The sequence below is a fragment of the Ascaphus truei genome, chromosome 21 (genome assembly GCF_040206685.1).
Source record: "Ascaphus truei isolate aAscTru1 chromosome 21, aAscTru1.hap1, whole genome shotgun sequence".
Taxonomy (NCBI): Eukaryota; Metazoa; Chordata; class Amphibia; order Anura; family Ascaphidae; genus Ascaphus; species Ascaphus truei.
In genome coordinates, this window is record NC_134503.1 from 16,717,219 (window position 1) to 16,734,089 (window position 16,871).

General features: G+C 47.8%; 1 protein-coding gene across 5 annotated transcripts in view; it reads right to left on the reverse strand.

Annotated features, from left to right (window-relative positions):
- The window catches only part of LOC142472237 (ectonucleoside triphosphate diphosphohydrolase 8-like), an 80,774-nt gene that overhangs the window by 60,675 nt on the left and 3,228 nt on the right, over positions 1–16,871 (reverse strand). For 3 of the 5 annotated variants that reach the window (XM_075579153.1, XM_075579154.1, XM_075579152.1), the window contains exon 2: positions 14,713–14,775. The exons of the other annotated variants lie outside the window; for them this stretch is intronic. The gene's annotated coding sequence lies outside the window, so the exon portion shown is untranslated. The remainder of the gene's footprint in view (positions 1–14,712; positions 14,776–16,871) is intronic. 5 annotated transcript variants of the gene reach the window in all.

Consider the following 16,871-nt stretch of genomic DNA (forward strand, 5'->3'; position numbering starts at 1 on the left):
GAATGCCCATGAGCAGCCAATCACATTGGCGGCAATCTATGCTCCCTGTGAGCCGGCAGAAGGCTTTTTCAAACGGTTCTTTTATCAGCTAAGTAAAAAAGCGAAAGGTACCATCATTGTTGCAGGTGACCTGAATAGGACGCTGAACCACCTTGACAGATGTACTAAATCGCACACAACTCACAGACAGGACGTGTTAACAATAAACCAGGGTCTGAGAGACTGTCAACTGTCAGACATATGGAGAGAACAACATCGGAGGGTGAAGGAGTACACGTTTTTTTCCCACCCACATAACAGATACAGTAGGATAGATTACTTCTTTGTGTCAAATAGAATGGTTCCCGGGGTCTCTCGCACTGAGATACGTGATATTTCATGGTCTGACCCTGCATCTATCGAGCTGCGATGCACGCTAATTCCGCTAGACAGGCCTCGAGCGAATTGGAAACTAAATGAAATGTTACTAAAAATCCCAGATATAGAAAGGGAGGTGGGAGATAAGATTGAGGAATATTTCAAGGAGAATGAGGGGAGTGTGTCAGCACACTGTGGGAGGCCCATACGGTTACCCTCAGAGGGATTTTAATGAATTTGGCAAAAGAGAGAGAGAATCCAAAATCAGAGAATTGGAAAAGAAGTTAGCAGATCTCTCACAACTACTTAAAGCTAATAAACAAGAACAAAATCTGAAAGAACGTTTAGACACTAAAACAAAGCTCAATCTCCTCTTATCCGCCCAGGCCGAGAGAGAAATGGCATGGACCAGACGTAAATTTTTCGAAAAAGCTAACAAGCCAGATACCTTACTTGCCAATAAGCTCAAAAATAGGCTTCCAAATTACCACATTCACGTCATTAGAACACAGGGAGGGGACCTGACATCCAACCCTAGAAAAATTGTAGAGGAATTTTAAAGTTTCTACGAAACATTGTATGATGGAAACAAGGTCACCCACAATCAGAAAAACACAGAGCTGCTAAAATTATTTCTGCAGGAGACAAAACTACCGAGGTTGGGCAGAGTTGTGAGAGAGGTATTACAGAAAGACTTCACACTTGAGGAAGTGGCGGAGGTAATTAAGACACTTAAACCAGCAAAAGCGCCTGGACCAGACGGGTTTTCTAATTTATACTATAAGAAATATCTGAAATGACTAGCTCCCCATCTGTTAAAACTCTTTAACGAAATTCTAGCAGGGGCCTCCTTCCCAACACAAATGTTGCAGGCTTCAATCTCCCTGATCCATAAACCTGGTAAGGACCCGGCAGACTGCAAGAGCTACCGGCCCATTTCACTGATCAATTCGATTGTTAAAATCTTTTCCAAACTTATAGCAAACAGGATGGATAGCGTCCTCCCTGGGTTAATCCACTCGGATCAGGTAGGGTATATCGAAGGCAGGCAGGCGGCGGACAATACCAGGAGGATTATAGATTTGATTGATTTGGCCAAACAAAAAAACATCCAGTCCATGGTATTAAGTCTAGATGCTGAAAAAGCCTTCGATAGGATAGACTGGCCCTATAAAAAAAGAGACATTGAAGGCATTTGGTTTCGAGGGACGTCTGTTAAATGCCATACTAGCTTTATACGAGGGCCTGACAGTAAGGGTGCGGCATCAGGGCTTCCCGTCGGAACAATTTAGCATCCGTATCGGAACAAGGCAGGGATGTCCGCTGTCCCCCTTGCTGTTCGCCCTCTGTATTGAGCCCCTAGCAGCGCACATTAGACGAAGCCCGGATATAAGAGGAATAACAGTTGGAGACCAGACACATAAAGGTGGCACTATACGCTGATGATGTGATTTTAACACTGTCAAGACCCCTCACATCTCTCCCCAACACCTTTGCGATCCTAGGAAGGTTCAATCAAATCTCGGGTTTCAAAATTAATCAGACAAAATCAGAAGCTCTAAATATCAACTTACCCAAACAATTAGAAAAATTAATAGAAATAAACTTTAATTTTAAATGGCAAGCCTCCGCTATCAAATACTTAGGGGTATATCTCACCAGGGATTACAAAACTCTATACAAAGCAAACTACCCAAAGATGATTAAGACTTTGGGGGAGGATCTTAGGACATGGATGAGGGGCGGCATATCTTGGATTGGCAGGATGCATAGCGTGAAAATGAACCTCCTCCCAAAGATGTTATATCTTTTCCAAAGCCTGCCAATACCTTTAGTGATCTCCGACATCCTCTCCCTACAGTCTAACATTATGAAATTCATTTGGAAAAAAGCCCATGAATTGCAAAAGGTATCTTAAAGAGGCCTACTTCCAAAGGGGGACTAGCGGTACCTTGTTAGCTTATTATAAAGCGGCACAATTAAGCCAAATTGTCCAGTGGCACGCAGATCCGAACAAGAGGCGGTGGGTGGAACTAGAGAAAAGCTGTGGTGCCCCGGTTGAGCTGCATAATCTGATTTGACTCCCTACGGGAAGCCCCCCAAAAATGGGGGTTCCGCTTCAGTCCATGGCCAATTCCTTGAACGTCTGGGAGGCTACTAAAAATAGTTGTAACCTCACTTCCAAACACTCCCTAATGACCCCGATAATCGGCAACACGGATTTCGCTTCAGGAATGAATAGCGGTTGTTAGCTTGGACACAGGCAGGTATCACAAGATTAAAGGATCTGGAGGGGAGGATACATATAAAAACCTTTGAGCAAATTAAATCCACAAAGGATATCCCAAACAAGGAATTCTTTAGATACCTCCAGATCCGAGATTTTTATAACAAATTCCCAATTAGACCGGCAAGAACAAACTTTGAGCAGCTGTGTTCTAGAGATACGGACACGCGGGGACTAACTTCTAGAATGTACAAGGAAGTGTTCTGTCCTGAGACTCAGACGACCACAAGGCCCAGTTACATGAGACAGTGGGAGACAGATCTAGGGGAGACATTAGAGGACGAGGACTGGGACGGGATCCTGCAGGCAGCAGCGAAAAGTTCAAATTGCACCACGTTAAAGGAGAACGCATATAAAGTCCTCATGCGTTGGTACTATACCCCAGTAAAATTATCTAAATTTGTCAATGGATACTCCCCGCTCTGCCCAAAGCAGAAGTTCCCGATTTGGGAACAAATTAGAGATTCGATACAGAGGGTACTCGGTTTGGAGATCCCCTGGAACCGTGGTTATTCCTATTGGGCAGACGGATCCAGGGTCTGTCAAATGCGTTGCACAAATTAATCACGCACTTTGCAACAGTCACCAGGTGCGAGTGTCACACTTGCCTCTGATCCGCGCGGAGACCGACTCAGGGAAGCACCACGGGGCAGAGTCATGCGCCCACGCACTGCCAGGTCAGTGCAGGCGCAGCGGCGTGATGGCGGAGCTCTGCGAGACGCAGCGCGCACGCGCACGGGTTGCTCGGCAACCAGGAAGCAGGAGAACGTGAGGGAGCTGCTGGAGCCTCCCACAGGCGGAGACTTGCTGAATGAAACGCATGACGTCATCACGTCGCGACGCGCGCGGGTTGCCCGGCAACCAGAGCTAGCATCAGGAAAGCCTAATTAGAAGCTGTTTTTGATCAGTGTCTCTCTGACACCATTGGTGGACCAGTACACACCCCTGCAAGGTAATTGGACCCTTCCCTCTATATACCTGCTTCTGCCTGTCCTTCATTGCTGAGCATAAACTCCTGTTTATGCATTGTGCTCACCGCTGCTGTTTAGTTTTGTCTTGAACCTGTCTGTCCTGTTTGACCCTGCCTGTTCTTGGATTTCTACACTCTCCAGCGCTTTGACCCCGGCTTCGTTACTTGACTACTCTACCTTCTATTACCCAGGACCTTGGCTACGAAACTCTACCTACCCGGACTCTCCAACCCTGGAACACGGCAAGTACCCTGACTACCCTGACCTCTCCAACCCTACGACGCGGTACGACTAGGACTACGCACTCCGGACAGGACTGCGTGGTTGTGGGTCGGTGCCTATACATACCCCACCTCAGCCCCGCGGTCTTCCGTCCTGTTTGTGGTGAGCGCAGCTTGACAATATGCTCAGCCCAACAAACATGGACACCGCTGAGGTGGCCCGACGCTTAGACACCCATGAGGAATGCTTCCGGCAACTTACCGGCTCATTTACACTAAAGGAACAACTAGTTTCCCAACTTAAACAAAACATGGATACCCTGACTGAACAAGTTAAACGTTTATCTGTATCTGCCAGCAACCCCGTTCCACTCGCAGCCACTCCTGCACTTATCACACCTACCTCCGAACCACGACTACCTGCGCCCAACCGTTATGCAGGGTATCCCAGCGGTTGTCGGGGGTTTCTGAACCAGTGTTTCATACAGTTTGAACTAATGCCCTCTCATTTTCCGGTTTCACGTATTAAAGTCGCATACATAATCTCCCTGCTGACGGACGCCGCCCTGGCATGGGCTTCTCCTATCTGGGAGCAACGCCCAGATTTGACCTCTGACCTTACTCTCTTCGTCACCGAATTTAGAAGGGTGTTTGACACTCCAGGACGTAAGGTTACGGCTGCATCCACTCTGCTTAATATTTCTCAGGGAGACCGTACTGTGGCTCGTTATGCCCTGGACTTCCGGACGGTGGCGGCCGAGACCGGCTGGAACGATGTGGCTCTATCTGCAGTCTTCTGGCAGGGCCTGTCCGAACGGTTGAAGGATGAATTAGCAGCTCTGGATCGTCCCGCTGGACTTGAGGACCTGATAGACCTGTGCATTCGGATGGACCAGCGCCTTCAAGAAAGAAGGATGGAGAGAAACAAACACTCCCGAGGTATACAATCGTCTTCTCTGTCTACCACAGGGCCTCTACTCTCCACAACTCCTGTCCTAGATGAACCCATGCAGCTGGGAGGAACTAGCCTTTCGCCTATCGAGAGGCAACGAAGAAGACGAGCGGGACTATGCCTCTACTGTGGCAATAACGGCCACCTGGTATTCAACTGTCCACTGAAGCCGGGAAATGCCAAAGCCCAGTGAGTATAAGGAGGATCACGCTGGGTACTGCAACTTTTCCCCCTCCTCAACCCTCTACGAGGTTTTATCTACCTATCTCCATATCCGGTGAGACCTTCACAGTACAGACACAGGCCTTTCTGGATTCGGGGTCAGGAGGAAACTTCGTGAACCAAAGGTTCGCCTTCAAGAATAAAATACCGTTGGTACCCAAAGATCGACCGGTAGGTCTTGAAGCCATTGACGGACGACCATTGCAGCCCGCGATCATTTCCTTACAAACCATACCCCTTAACATCATGACTAGCGACTTTCACTCCGAGACTATAACCTTTGATGTCATTCACACCCCCTCCTCGAACATCATTCTGGGACTTCCGTGGCTCCGGATCCACAATCCTGTCATTGACTGGACAGAGGCCACGCCACTTCGTTGGAGTTCTTTTTGCTTGGAACATTGCATGTCTGCTCCTAAGGCAGTGGCAGGAATGGAGGTCACGGATCCTGACAGGGTACAGCTGCCGGGGATATACGAAGATTTCCGCGATGTCTTTGACAAACGTCAAGCAGAGGTACTTCCGCAACATCGGACGTACGACTGTTCCATCGATCTTCTACCCGGGGCCATACCTCCCAGAGGAGGGTCATACCCACTATCTATTCCTGAGACCCAGGCCATGAGAACATATATTCAGGAGAATCTCCAGAGGGGGTTCATCAAGAAATCGTTATCACCTGCGGGGGCAGGATTTTTTTTCGTCAAGAAAAAGGACGGAACCCTCAGACCCTGCATTGATTACCGGGGTCTCAACAAACTCACCATAAAAAACCGCTACCCCCTCCCATTGATAGCCGAATTGTTCGACAAACTCCAGGGAGCCAGGATCTTCACCAAACTGGACCTCAGAGGAGCCTATAATCTGGTTAGAATCAGAGAAGGAGACGAATGGAAGACAGCATTCAATACTCGCGACGGGCATTACGAGTACCTGGTCATGCCATTTGGATTGTGTAATGCTCCTGCAGTCTTCCAAGACTTTGTCAACGACATTTTCAGAGACCTTCTGGACCACCATGTTATTGTATACCTGGACGATATATTAATTTTTTCCAGATCCATGCCGGAACATATGATGCATGTCAAGCAAGTCCTGCAGCGTTTAAGAGGGAACCATTTGTATGCCAAGCTCGAGAAATGCCATTTCCATCAAACATCCACCTCTTTTCTCGGCTACATCATATCGGATACCGGTCTTGCTATGGATCCTACCAAGGTCAAGGCGGTACTCGAATGGCCCTGTCCCCTCTCCCTCAAGGCCATCCAAAGGTTCCTCGGTTTCGCTAACTACTACCGGAGGTTCATTCAGGGATTCTCATCGGTAGTAGCACCCATCACGGCACTCAAACAGAAGGGAGCTGATCCTACAAGGTGGACTGAGAAGGCTCTCCAGGCTTTCGAGAGAATAAAGACGGCATTCACCTCAGCACCCATCTTAACCCATCCAGATCCTTCGTTACCTTTTTTTTTAGAGGTCGACGCCTCCGATGTAGGAGCAGGTGCTATACTTTCACAGAGAAAGAATCATCAAGCTCCACTTCATCCTTGTGCTTATTTTTCTAAGAAGTTTTCCTCCGCCCAAAGGAATTACGATGTAGGTAACCAGGAGCTCCTCGCTATCAAGCTGGCCTTGGAGGAGTGGAGGCACTTACTGGAAGGCACAGAGTCGCCAGTCACGATACTTACGGACCATAAGAATCTTCTGTACATTGAGGGAGCACGGCGACTAGGATCTCGCCAGGCAAGATGGTCCTTATTCTTTACTCGCTTTAACTTCCTCATTTCCTACATTCCTGGTTCTAAAAACATTAAAGCCGACGCCTTGTCACGACAGTTCCTGGTAGAGGATAACAAGGTGGATCAACAGGAGACCATTCTCCCTTCCACTTGTATTCTGGCTGCTAATACTTTTAGTGCCTTAACGGACATTACTAAAGCTCAGAACAACATCCCGGCAGGACTCAACGTTCCGGAGGACCGGTTGTTCACTCCCCGTAAATTCCAGAGGAGAGTCATGGAGTGGGGACATTCATCCAAGACTGCAGGCCATCCTGGCACCAAAAGAACTACTGAGTTCATCGAACGCACATTCTGGTGGCCCTACATGCGGAGAGACATACAAGCCTTCGTAGCTACGTGTGCTACTTGTGCTCGAAGCAAGACGCCACACAACAGACCAGCAGGTCTCCTTCAACCACTACCCATCCCAGTACGTCCATGGACACATATCTATCGATGGACTTCATCGTTGAGTTGCCCAAGTCTAGAGGCATGGACACTATACTTGTGGTGGTGGACAGATTTTCCAAACAGGCACACTTCATCCCTATGAAGGGTTTACCCACTGCACCAATGTTATCCGAGGTTTTCATCAGGGAGATTTTCAGGTTACATGGGTCCCCGCAGGTCATAGTGTCCGATAGAGGATCCCAGTTCATCTACCGGTTCTGGAGGGCGTTTTGTAAAAATCTGGACGTTACCCTACACTTTTCATCAGGATATCACCCCCAGACCAATGGACAGACGGAACGCACCAATCAGTCTCTGGAACAGTTTTTGAGGTGCTTTATCGCTGACACTCAGGACGACTGGGCGGAACTTCTCCCATGGGCAGAATTCTCCCACAATAATCTACAAAACGAATCATCCCAACAGTCACCATTTATGGTCAACTATGGCTTCCATCCGTCGGCACTTCCTTCCCTCATCTCCAAGTCTGGAGTCCCGGCCGCAGAGGACAGGATTCGCCACTTACAACACCTATGGCAAAAGATCCATCAGAATCTACAGCACGCTGGTATATTACACAAGAGACAAGCGGATCGTCACCGAAGAGAGGTCCCAGGGTACTCTGTAGGACAAAGGGTTTGGTTATCTACCAAAAACATTCGGCTAAAGGTAGCTTCACCCAAACTGGCACCACGTTTTATCGGCCCTTTCCGCATCACCAAAAGGATCAACCCAGTAGCCTATCGGCTTGAACTGCCAAAAAATATGAGGATTCCTTCTGTATTTCACTCATCCCTTCTCAAACCTTATCATCAAGACTCATCCCCCAAAGGACAATCTAAACCTCCGCAAACCATACTGGTAGAGGGCCAACAAGAATATGAGGTTCAGACCATTCTCAACTCCAGAATATCCAGAGGAGGATTACAATATCTTGTACACTGGAGAGGCTATGGCCCAGAGGAGAGAGAGTGGATTCCTCATCATCAGGTACATGCCAACCGCCTCATCTCTGCCTTCCACCGTAGGCATCCTGAGAAACCATCTCTGGTTCGCCCGGAGGTCTCCCCTCAAGGGGGGGATACTGTCACACTTGCCTCTGATCCGCGCGGAGACCGACTCAGGGAAGCACCACGGGGCAGAGTCATGCGCCCACGCACTGCCAGGGCAGTGCAGGCGCAGCGGCGTGATGGCGGAGCTCTGCGAGACGCAGCACGCACGCGCACGGGTTGCTCGGCAACCAGGAAGCAGGAGAACGTGAGGGAGCTAATGGAGCCTCCCACAGGCGGAGACTTGCTGAATGAAACGCATGACGTCATCACGTCGCGACGCGCATCGCGCACGCGCGCGGGTTGCCCGGCAACCAGAGCTAGCATCAGGAAAGCCTAATTGCAAGCTGTTTTTGATCAGTGTCTCTCTGACACCATTGGTGGACCAGTACACACCCCTGCAAGGTAATTGGACCCTTCCCTCTATATACCTGCTTCTGCCTGTCCTTCATTGCTGAGCATAAACTCCTGTTTATGCATTGTGCTCACCGCTGCTGTTTAGTTTTGTCTTGAACCTGTCTGTCCTGTTTGACCCTGCCTGTTCTTGGATTTCTACACTCTCCAGCGCTTTGACCCCGGCTTCGTTACTCGACTACTCTACCTTCTATTACCCAGGACCTTGGCTACGAAACTCTACCTACCCGGACTCTCCAACCCTGGAACACGGCAAGTACCCTGACTACCCTGACCTCTCCAACCCTACGACGCGGTACGACTAGGACTACGCACTCCGGACAGGACTGCGTGGTTGTGGGTCGGTGCCTATACATACCCCACCTCAGCCCCGCGGTCTTCCGTCCTGTTTGTGGTGAGCGCAGCGTGACAGCGAGATAGCAGCACTGTGGAAACAATCGGATTTACCTGTAATACCCATGATTAGAAACAGAATTTGGCACGTCTGCCGGATGGAACAGTTGACGAGTTTGGTCAACGACACCGGCCCAAATTTCTTAAAAGTCTGGACGCCTTGGCTCACCCAGACAGACATCCCGGGGATAAGTATATCCGCAATCCTACAATGATAGATACAGGTGCGTTCTCCTTTGACAACGCAGGGTCCACGACCACATAGAGACGGACGGTTAGAGTAGATGATAGAGAAGAGCCCGATGAGTAGGGAAGAAGCCAGGAGTTTGAAACGACGGATGCAACGGCAGCGGCACCCTATTCTCTCCCCCCCCCCCCCCCACCTATCCCTTCTTTCCTGTCTGTGTTGTGTCTTGCCAGTTTGGTGAGTCATGTTTGTGGAATGTATGTTACCCTCAGTTGATGTCATATTCATGTTACGTGTTGTTAAAAGATACGGATTACAGTTGATTCCTGAGACAATTGTTGGTGATATACTGTATGCATGGAAAACCCAATAAAAGTAAAGTTGAAAAAAAAAAAAAAAAAGGATAGCTTCCCTGTAGCATGCATCACGTTGCTTATTATGAGACATTATATTACACAATCACTGCATGTGGAGTATTGTCCCACTGAGGGGTCTACTCACTAAAATGCCATAGCTAATATAAATCATGACCTATCATTAAATGAATGGCCATGGGTGTTCAAGAGTGGCTGCCACATTTTAGTGAGTAGAAGATTCATATCAATTAGATTGCGAGCTCTTCGGAGCAGGGACTCCTTTCCCTAAATGTTACTTTTATGTCTGAAGCGATTCTTCCCATTATGTGTTGTTTGTATTATTTGTTATTTATATGATTGTCACGTGTATTACTGCTGTGGAGCGTTAATGGCGCTATAAAAATAAAGACATACATACATACACACATACATACATACATACACACACACATACATACATACATACACACACATACATACATACACACACACATACATACATACTGTGACATAGTCCCAGGATAGTGGGCAGCTTTCTGTCTAATTTATAGAAGAAAGTGCAGGCTTAGTATGGATGTGACCCGCTCCACAGATTCACAGTCACTAAGGCTGGAGGATAGGAAATCCATACCCGACTTTACAATGGTCCTGATTTTCACTCACCTGCTCACCTAATTACTAGAACAGGTATTTAGAGCAGAGAGGGTTGCTTTTTCAGTCTCGGTCGTAGAGCCTGGAGGCTGGGAGGAAAACTGCTGTTCCCCAGTATCCAGTTCGGGGTAGACGGCCCCCCACATGTTGCAGCATCTGAAGTTCTAATGGGACGCTGTCCCCATCTCACAGTTAAGGACTCAATGTTATCTCTGTGTGTTATTTTAAGTTGGTAACTGGCTTAGCCAGCCAATGTTGCAGATAGGGATATGCATGTGAGTTAGACTCCTGACAGGAGTAGATATTTCCTTTTATGATTTATTTTGTTCTTAAAGTGACGGTGTTTAAAAATGTGTAGTGTCACTAATGAAAGAATAAACCGCTGAAGGTTGAGGGCTGAGTGCCCCATTGTGTGTATACACGTGTTTGTCCCCCTTTTATACAAACCAAACCCTAGAAGACTGTGTCAGGAAGAGCCTGGGCAAGCGGCAGCGCTACATAAAGGGAGCAGTTTGCCACAATAAATACATACATACATACATACATAGATCTCCTTTAATGCAAGTAGTGTTTGTTGGAATACTACAGCCGGATACGTTCACAATATTCGGTCAACTTCGCAATCTACCAGTTTAATAACATTACTTTACAATACGCTGCTGAGGAAGTATCCCAAGTTTGTGTAATCTGTTTCTTCATTTTTTTTTTAATAACCCGCCATGACATTCAAGTGTCTTTCCGGAAGCCGTTTATTTGATGGTAACCCTACCTCTCTAGTTCTGTTGTGCTTTCTATGCATGGGAAATCAGAAATGATTGACAAATCTGTGCTCACAAATCAAATGCAAACCCCTCCCATATAAAGTGAATGGGCCACATTCCATTGGGGGGAGGGGGGTGAGGGTAAGGTTAACCCTTTGTGTGCCCACGGACGTGGCTTCTACGTCATGCGTGTCTGGCACCCCATGGGGTCCCACGGTGTAGTAGCTATGGCACAAACTAATCACTCGGTTTCGTTGGGGACATCGCGGTCTGCTGAATAAAGGACGCCACCGTGCAGGAAGAGGATCATCAATCACGGAGCAACCCCGTGCGCCACCTCATTTTAATTTAACCCATTGAACGCCACATTCAAATGTGGTGGTGACACCAGCAGTTTGAGCCAGCATACTGAACAAGTCTTCCCGAAGTCTGGTGGCAGAAAAAATATAGTGCAACTCACTTGTTAGGTAACCCTACTGCTATTACAATGCTAATTTGGGTCTTTGACTGAGTCAATGATTGAGCCACCTGTGCTGAAGCAGGGATATCCTGAAAACCTGACCTGTTGGGGGTCTTATGATGCCAGTCCAATTGCTACTATGGTACTACTTTCAAAGACCCAAATTAGTATTGTAATTATTTAATGAGGCATCAATCATGTACACGGTGCTGTACGGTAGGAGTATATAGACAAATTATAATACGACAAGACTATTTTGACTAGGGGCTAACAAATCAATTCAGGAACAAGATAATACGACATGAAAGTAGAACATACAGTGGAAGGTAACGTGATTTCCCCCAAAGAGCTTGCAATCTAACACACTGAGCGGGATGTGGGATTTCTGGGTCAAAGTGGGACATTGCAATAGAAATGTTCTAATCTGTGATAGACTCTGCGGAAGTCCGATGCTGAAAAGGTGTGGCGCTCATTACGGAGTCTGCCTTATTTCAAATCATATACACGAGCATGGAAAAGGTTCCCCTATGTGATGCACTCCAAAAACCTCCACAGATAGAAGAAAAAATATAACTTGTAATAATAGTAGAGTAAAAAAAAAAAATCAGAACAATCAAATAATTAAAACCTAGTGCCACAGGGTTTTTCTCCACTATGTTTTAATTATATGATTGCGCTTGTTGAGTTTTATTTTTTTACTCTTCTATTATTAAGTTATATTTTAACATATATTTGTGGAGGTTTTTTGAGTGCATCACATCGGAACTTTTTCCTTGCTCGTGTGTATTTGCCCCTCTGTTCCTTGATTGCCCCCCTCCAGCACGTAATTTAAAGTTGAGCAGATCTTATTTAGGACTTACTTTCACTCACACAAAACATGCACACAGATATACTCACACATATATACACATACACACACACACACACACACACACACACACACACACAGATATACACATACACACATATACTCACACATATATACACAGATATACTCACACATATATACACATGCACACACATATACTCACACACACACACATATACATACACACATTCACACACACATATACTGCACCGACACACTTTATTCGAGCAAATACCCAGTATGTACCTGGCAGATACCTGGAATGCGCCGCTCCTCACCTCTGACAAGCCCCGTTGCGTTTGCCTTCCCAGCCTGGGTTCATGCCTGGCTGACGGGCGGCTGATCTGTTAAATGATAATGATTAGGATTTAATAGGCTGCAATGCTTCGCGTGTCTACCAGATGGCATAAATTCATGAATTGTAATGCAGTATATATATATATACTGTGCAGTATTGCAGCCAGCGGGAATAAAATGCTTCAATCCCTGCCTGAAAATACCTCAATGCACTCGGGCAGAAAACAGTCACAAACCTCAATACACCCGGGTATACCCGAATTCGTGGGACTAGCCGAGCTCGAATAAAGTGTGTCGCCAGTGTATATACACATACACACACATATATACATATTCACAGATATACTCACACATATATACACATACACACACACATTGTCAGGATCGCCGCCAGGCTCCGCCCCCAGCACACGTCATGCGGCTGTACCTCTGACATTCACAGACCGCTATAGGTGCGCACGCAGCTGCGCAATGCTTCATCCGCTGAGGCGCGCTCCCGCAGTGTCACCACAGCACCCACTCTGCGTCGCACTACTCGTACGCGCGCACACCGCACGCCAACGAACACTAGCAGCATCAGCTGTGTTACACCAGCAGCCAATCCTGCACTACCCTATCGGCTCGTGGCTTATGTGTGAGGTCATCATCTGCTAGTTCCTGATTGGTGCTTTCCCCTTTAAATGCCTTCCTGTTTCACTTTCACTTTGCTAGACATAAACACTGTTGTGCTGTGCTTGCTGCTTTTTGGATCTTGTCTGTTCCTATGCCTTGCCTGACTCGTGTTGTGACCCCTGCTTGTACCTGGACCTGTCTCTTCTCTACCCCTGGACTTCGGCTTGTTATTGGACACCCGCTCTCTCCTCTCCTCGATCACGGCTTCGGATAACGACGATTCTTCTCTCTCCTCTCCTCGATCACGGCTTTGGATAACGACAATTCTTCTCTCTCCTCTCCTCGATCACGGCAAGTACCACGGCTTCCCGGAGCTCTCCTGCCCCGACCCAGCTCTACGACTCAGACAACGCATTCCGGACCTGGCTCCGTGGTTGTAGGGCAGCTGTTATATACATCCCCACCTCAGCCCTGCGGTCTAGTCCTGTTTGTGGTGAGCAGGGCTACAAGCAAACTTCAGTGCAGAAGTTATACCCACATTTACCCCAAACAAGGCTCAGAGAGCCCTGCTCTTTTATTTCCCCCCTCTCTGGTCCCCGGTACAGAATGTCACTCTAATGATGTAGCCAGCAATGTAACTCAACACTTGAACTCTATGGGGGTTATTTATCCAACTGCAATAGTGCCAATCAGCGAAGTCAGGATTACAGACGTGCAAAACTGTCCCGACTACTCGTACACATTCTTCAGAGATGTTTTTTTATTTTATTTCACCGTTCTATAAGATATTTAGTCGAGCTATATAGGACTAAAAATAAATAGCTAAATCAGTCTTAGATGCTGGGGTTGGGAGAGGGGGAGGGCGAGAGACCTATTTAGCATAGTACCCATTGGCCGGGAGACATCAAAGCCCGCCGCGCACTGTTGCGGCCGAATCGACTATAAAGTAAATGGCAGATAACAGCAATTTGGGTGCGATAGGACGGATTGCGCTTTGGTGACTCCCGGACATTGACTTACAGGTGCGCCGACGAGTATTCTAAAACTTGCCTTGGAAAATCTGGGGCTATCACCAACAAGACCCAGGTACATGCTGCAACATTTCAGTGACATTTCTGTAGAGACTAATGGCCCATCTGATTAAACAGATAACACATCTGATTAACACAGCAGGGGTCCCTGACAGTCCCATACATTTAAAGAACATCTCCAAAATCTTGCTGGAGTCCTCAAACCTGGACATCTGTTCCAGCAATGCGTGGTTTTCTTACTACACCTACAACATGTCTCCGCCAGGTCCTGACTATGCCAAGAAAATCAGCTGCTTTCGTGTTATGAAAAGCTTACAGTCCCCTCCAGCTAGGTCAGCCCTTCACCAAACAAACAAGGATTATTCGCGGATGAATATTATAACACCTACCTATACCGTGGCACGGTGCGATCCAAACAGCTACTTGCAATACTGGAGGCTGCTGCAGAGCGACTAGGGAAATGGAGAGGGGATAGTTCCTTTAACCAAGTTACAATTTTGCAAACCTCCCCCCCCCCACTGTCAGTTTATATGCAGGTTTCACGAAGGAGAGTTAGAGCATTACTACAGAAAAAATATAAAAAAATAAAAAAATAAATAAATTGCTAGAGAGTGTGTCCCAAAAATAAAGGTTTAACAGGTCAGAGCATGGTTACAAAGAAAAAAATGAGCCCTCAGGCCCCCACCGACATGTTTCGAGCTTCCGCTCTTTCTCAAGGTGTACAGTTTATATGCAGAACTTTTAACTGCATATTTTTATTAACTGCGACCATATCAATGCTGGGACTGCCACATGCGTCTGGAATCTTAGGCCGAGTCCATAGAAGGACAGGGCGCGCTGAGACGTGCGGACGCTCCGCGCTGAGCCCCTGCATCCTCAATGAGGATGCCTTGAGAGGGGGCTCACGCGAGCGTCCGCAGGCGTGCTGAGGCGCTGGAGTTTTCAGCCGACAGCCAAGCTGTTTTTCAGCGCGCTGTCGGCTGAAAACATCCAATCAGCGCAGAGCTGCGTCAACGTCACGGCGCCGTGACGTCGGTGACGTCGACGCGTCTCAGACGATTGGCCCAGTGACGTCACTGCCCCGCCTCCCTCAGTCACCCCCACCTCCGATCGCCCCCACCTCCGATCGCGCCCACTGGCTCGCCTGCTGAAATCTGCGCGATTTTATGCCCATGCAAGCCTCAGCGTCAGCGCGGCTCGGCTCAACCCTCTATGGCCCCAGCCTTACACAGATCCAGTGAGGCAGCCCCCCTGAACTCCCCAGTTGGTCTGAAACACATTACAGATGCAGAGAAGGGGGTTTATTTAAAGAGCTGGGGCCCCAGGTTCCGATAAGACAGTATCTCTGCAAAACAGATGTGTGTATGTACCTGTAAACACAGTTCTTTATCTTATCACTCCCACTAGCAATGTGCACTTGAACTATATGTTCAACTGATTATTGTAGTAAAAAAAAAATGATGCTGAAATATTCTGAATACCATACTACCATTTTTGTAGTGATTAAGCAGAGGCACTTTTAAAAGTTAAAGCTGTTAAGTCATTGTTTAAGGCAGCGTCCATAGTGGGGGGTAGAAACAAACACTTGGGCACCAATGCGTATGCGCATAGTGCGCGCGTGCTAGCACATGCGCTACAGGGAGAGCGGCGCTTCGCAATACTAACAAGTTTGTATTTCAAGCGCGACGCCGGTTCACGGAGGAGCGCGGAAGCTAGCGGGTTCCACTTTTGACAGGGCCTAAGTCATGACAGTGAAGGCTGTGACCGGGTGATATCAAAGCATGATCCGTGCTCTGGCGCCCAAGCCGGCAACACCTGCCATTAAAGTCAATGGCAGATATCGCCCATTTGGGCGCTGTAGCTCGGATCGTGTTTTGATGACTCCTGGCCTATGAAAGGATAACTCTGTAGCAGCTGCTAAATTACGATGATCTACAGACATTAGCTGGAAAAAAGAATAACCAAAAAGAATTACGTGGCAAGGATTTGTAAACTGGGTTAGTGGATATGTCTGCAAGAATGATTAAGGCCCGGACATGTCATATGTATCGCTAACGAAAGGCATTGCAAACATCCCAAGATGTACACACGTAGCAGACGTTATTGCTTTTGCTGGCGCGTTGTAACGCGGATATACCCCCCTTGGTCTGCGCAGGTCCGACAAGAGGTGGGGCCTGTATGGGTTAATGTGGCATGGGCTTTGGGTCTGACTGTAATTTTGATGGTGTACTTCAAAAGCCTTTGAGGGACAAGGGGGAGCCCTGTTGCAGGGGGCAGGTAGCGGTTCCGAGTATGGCCAGGCTGGGTTCATCATTAAGGGTGGTGGAAACATGAGGTGTAGGTCTTCCGCAAGTGGTGTGGCGGTACCAGCATCACAGATAGGGAGCGAGACGGCAGATGCAAGTACTGTGGCGGATGTGTTGTACAAGGACGCATACACGCGCCATGCCAGCCCCATGGGATGCATCTGTTAGCCGAGGTAAAGAGACCATCCTGACTTCGATCCCGTGACTAGCGGTTTTGTGTAGGTCGATGGGGCACACTTGTC